General features: G+C 37.2%; 1 long non-coding RNA gene across 1 annotated transcript; it reads left to right on the top strand.

Annotated features, from left to right (window-relative positions):
* The first annotated feature begins 273 nt into the window (after positions 1 to 273).
* LOC148716411 (uncharacterized) lies at positions 274 to 4,125 on the top strand. Its single transcript, XR_015995690.1, has 2 exons — positions 274 to 405; positions 2,108 to 4,125. It is a non-coding gene; the product is annotated as an uncharacterized LOC148716411 (long non-coding RNA).
* The last annotated feature ends 1,088 nt before the right edge of the window (positions 4,126 to 5,213 follow it).

Here is a 5,213-nt window from a genome sequence, read left to right as displayed (position 1 = left end):
TATCTATAGAAAGTAAACTATGTTTCCAAAGCTCCTGTTACTTAATTTCCGATGCGGAATCATGCGGGACATGGTCCGACAACCGAAAAACCTGTCAAGGGAAGGGTGGCGACCTCGTCTCCATAGAAACTGAAGCCGAATGGAGCTTCCTCAACGACCAAATCCAAAAGCGTTGCATCGGGCAACCTAACGGATGGCATATAGGTCTGCATAAAGTTAACAGGGATTGGAAGTGGGTGAGTGGAAGCAAGCTTGGCATTAAGAAATGGCAGGCGACTGTTGGCGCGCCATCTGCTGATGGAGATAAAGCGGTGATGTCAAAGGATTACCCACCGGGAAAACAAGGGCTGTCTAATGATCTTTCAAACCAGCAAAAAAGGGCTTACATTTGTGAAATGCCTAAAGGTAATGTCCAAAACGCATGGTAACTGAGCACTTTAAATCGCAGAATTGATCAGTTTAAGTTTTATTTCGGAGTTGATTCTTGTGACCTCCTGTGGTTAACAGGGATACCCTGAGTTTTAATTTTTTTAATAATTAGGAATCGGAGATGAATAGATAATTAGGGAGATAAAGAGAAAAAAAGACACAAGTGTGGATTTGGAGCCTCAGCAAAACGGATCGATCCCAAAAAAACCTGTTTAAATTACTTAAAGGCGAGGTGAAAGAATAGTGAGAAAGGAATCAGTCAAATTTTTAATTGGGAAAAGCGAAAGATTTACCACATTCTTCTATATCACTGGATGAAACATAATTGAAAACGAAGCTGAAAGTTATGCTCATAATTTCAACGCAATCTTTTTCTCACGTTATATATTGTCTGCAAAATTGTTGTGCATATTGTCTTTTTGTATTACAGTCGAGCAAACAGTTTGTGTTTCTAAAACTTCTTAAATCACCTGCTCCGCGGAATGGAATCCTGCTTTATTGTTATTTTTAAAATTTCTAATCATAGAGAAAATTTTTTTCCTCTTTAAGATTCTTCATAAAGTCAGAAAAAAGTCAGTTAAAAAAACAACAGCAACAACAACAACAAAAAGACAGATGCACAGAGAAGGACTTTAGTTCGTTAATGACTTTAATAATGAATGAGATCTGTTTTGTTTGCTTCTACTCACTCCATATTTGTCTCATTTTTGAAAGAACAATAAAAGTGCACATCCAAGACCACGAGTTACTAACAACATTTAGTTTTGCTTTTTTTGGCATTGAGATCTGAGTGAATGCTCGATGGTTGCTTACTTTAGTTGATTTTCTAGTCAATAGCAGCGGTCGAAAACCAAAAATATTCAAACATCTAAGGTTTTAAGTCGGGTGATTATCATTCGATACGAGTACAAAAATAATGTAGGCACTGTAAAGCAGGCACTTAGTCCAGGGCTCGGGATATGTCAATTCCACTTGAACTTTTTATAACTGTTCTCACAAACGGATTTTTTTTCTATAATAATAATAATTATAATAATAATAATAATAATAATAATAAACTTAATTAAAATAAAATCTGTCATAGGTCTTATTTCACATAATTATTTCATTCTAATGATTACATTCTCTTGATTACATTCTGTTACTTCCTAATCCTATCCTTAACTATTTCCGAGTTCAACCTAGCTAAAGAGAAATATCTCGGAAAATCTTCTTTGAAAATAAAAAACATCCATCCTATATATTAATAGTAATTATTATATAGAAAGTTTAAAAATAGCGAGGATGGCGAACTTCTGACGTAAAAAATAAGAGATTTTAATAAAAAAACATTTCGGTCAGAGACCTTCTTCAGTTATTTACAACTTTTGAAATCAAAAAAGAGCATTAAATAGGATCGAAGTGCTAATGATTACGTAATTACAGATAACGACTAATGAACTGGTGCTAATAAAAAGATAACAAAAAACCTAATTACAAAGAAAGCAAGGGACAAAATACAAGAAAAAAACCCTAAAAACTAAAGAGATAAGAATACTAAATATGTTAAAATGAGTGGCGTAACCAATTGCAAAGAAGCAATGCGGCAAGCATTAAAAAAGGGAAGGCCACTTTTAACTACAACTGTAAACCGTAATACGTCATACGATACCAAGATATAACCTTTGTTGATTTTCAGTTGTCGCACTTCACTTATGAAATCGAAGATGTCAGTAACGGTGTGTTGATTCAAAGACAGCGGTTTGAGCTTGTCATCAAGCCACTTGGCCAGTGCGTAGTTTAGATTAAGTATTTATTTTATTCACCCTTGGCAAAAACTTGTGTTAAAACTAAGATGGAAGCCGAAGCTGCTAAGAAACATAACTTAACCATGGCGTTCTTTATTTAAATGTTTTCGTCCTCTCTACTCGTCTTCCAATCGACTGATGGATCAGTAACAAATACACATAAGCTGATGATTTAAATAGTTTAGCTTTGAAAATTGTGCAATGCATGAACCTGTTACCCGAGAGAAATAAAGTTCATTGAGGGCACAGGCACCCATGACAGTTTCAAAACAGCCACCTTCGCCAAATCAAATAAACGCAACATCGAATGACATAATAATTTCTGGGGAGCCAAATTGATTAATAGATAGGACCTCCTTTCAATCAGAAAACGGTCCCTAAACGAATACAAAAGAAAAGACATTATAGCAGTTCTGGAATGATCATGTTTTCTTTCAAAAAAGCGTTTCATGTGTTTATTTCTCGGTACCTTACCCATCAGCTCTTTTACCTGAGTTGAATTATGGTCGCTAAGTATTATGACAGGTATTTGCACCAACCACATGAATATACTGCGTGGTTGATTATTTAGTTGCCACTTGAGTAAAAATTGTCAAAAAACGCATGCGTAGGGTACCAGCGAAAATTGGTTAAAAAAGGGAAACATTATGTGGATTAAAGAAGGTATGAAAAAACTCATGATAAAGATGTTATGCATTGTTTGATGTTATCTTTGAAAGCTTTAACTAAAATTGCATTCAGTCGAGTCTGATCTCGAGTTTCGTGAACGAAGTTTGGTGAAGGGAAGGGTCCACTGAAATGGATGTAATTTGACTCCTAGTGTAGTAATTGGAGGTTAAATGACACTAACGAGGTGTTGGCTTTGGAGTCGCCTAAATTTTGTGAAAAAAAGAACCAAGACCACCATGACGTACTATTCTTTGTCGTTGAGACTTGGAAACAGCTTCTAAACTCTATTCATCATTAATCTCTCAGGAGCAAGTGGAGTCATCATTCATCATAAGAACCTCAAGCTGTACGAAAGCCTTGATCTTAAGATAAATAAGATTAATGGAAAAACCCGGGCAAAAGAAATTCATTGAGATCAACACAGGGTTCTAAGCTTCTACCAGGGGTCAATTGTCAAGCCTGCATTAGATGTCACCACATGTCATGTGGTTATTTCTTTTACAAAGGTGGATTTTATGCAAGTTATGAGCTCTTCAGGGTATTCATGATCAGTACAGCGACTGATACAGCTAAGTTGGAAAAGCTTTGAGAAAAAAGAGGGACTCGCATCGCATCAAAGTGTTCCTCTCGGAGTAGCAACTCATCAAACGGCAGTCTCTCATATAACCTTTAAGAAATTGGCGTGGGTGGCAGTAGTGGGTGTAAATAAGAAGTTAAAGGATATTTTATTCCCTTTCAGAAACGTGAAGAACATCCTCGAGACAATTCAATTTGAGAAGAGGTAACATGGTCTAACCGGGCTAAAACCATCTTCCATAGTGAATTATTTAGAATCCTCTAGCTAGTCTCTTGGTCCTGAATTGACACTGTAGACAATTTAACATGAAAATCATCATATTTTACAAAAAAATTGTGAAAATCTATCATCATTATCATCAATATTATTATCATCATTTGTATGGCTTTTTCTGTAGATCATGCACCCATTGCACACCATATATAGTGTGTGTATCAGAAGAAGGAAAACTTATCTTGTCAAAATATCTTTTTATCACGAAACCCGCGTGACTCAACTGAAACGGAACTGAAGCTCTGCGTGACGTCGCACCAGTTTGCTGACAAGATTGACGGGAGATAAAATGATAACTGCTAATGTGGGATCAATTGGCCACAATAGTGACGCTTTTATTTCACCCGACATCAAGAACATTGATATAATAAACATTAAGAAATCTCTTAAGCAAAGGTGGGGTTAAATATCAGCAGCGAGCCAAGTACGTATAAAAGGGCAACGAAAGCTAGACAAAAAGACCGGAGCATGGGGAGGGGGCAGGAAAATTCTTCTACAGTACCGAAAATCTGTGTTCGGATGTTAGCACGATGGGAATTGAGGGGAGAAGGACCAGGAGAGGAAATGACCTTGCCTATAATCTTGGTGCTATTTTATCTGACCTTATTTGATTGGCTTAAGCTTTGTGATCGACAACGCTCCTTGCCCCGAGCAACGGCACACCTAAATACTTAGCTATCACGGGCCTCGAGATGAAATCACATTATGCTTATATCATAATGTTGGCCTTTCTGGACTGACTTTCTATGATAATTACGATTTCGGACTCCACCTTCCAAAGGAAGCCCTACCCGAGGAATTTCACTTGATCCATGAACGATCCCTTAGACGAACTTTGTACACTACTAACGTGGGATAAGCCATCTCTATTTCCAAAGAGAGCTCGCAGCGTAATGAATTCTCTAAGGTAGACCCCTGAGAATCGGTATTGGCCCCTCCATCGGCCTGTGAAAATTATGTTTCGTTTCTGTATTGATGTAAATATCATACAAAATGGCCTCAAATTTTTAATAATCACCGACACTATTCAAAGTGGTGGGCTTTTCTTTCTTAGGACAAAGTTATTCATAAATTATTCAAAGGATGTTCCTCTTTCTCACCAATCTCAATCCACTTCAATGCCCATCACTGTCTTTCACGCTTCTGAGATCAAAGAAAAGACCGAATTAGTCTCCGTCATAACATTTTGTTGTACTCATTGCTCGACTGTAAACCTTATTCGGAATTCCATTCACAACTACATTCACTTCAATGATGTCAGGGTTAAATTTCTTCTCACTGGCTCTCGCGCCAGGGACATATAGCTCGTAGAATAGAAGGACAAGACCCTTCATTGACCTCCTCGGAACATTTCTGTCTCCACTGATGACTGCGTCGCTCGCTTTCGTCTTTGAAAATGTCTTGGGATGAGTAACGGGTTTTCGGTTTTGGTGTTCAAATGTTCAAAGTTATCCAATAAAATAGGGAATGTTGGATTA

This window comes from Stylophora pistillata, chromosome 14 (assembly GCF_964205215.1).
Source record: "Stylophora pistillata chromosome 14, jaStyPist1.2, whole genome shotgun sequence".
NCBI lineage: Eukaryota > Metazoa > Cnidaria > Anthozoa > Scleractinia > Pocilloporidae > Stylophora > Stylophora pistillata.
This window is presented reverse-complemented; position numbering and strand designations above follow the sequence as displayed.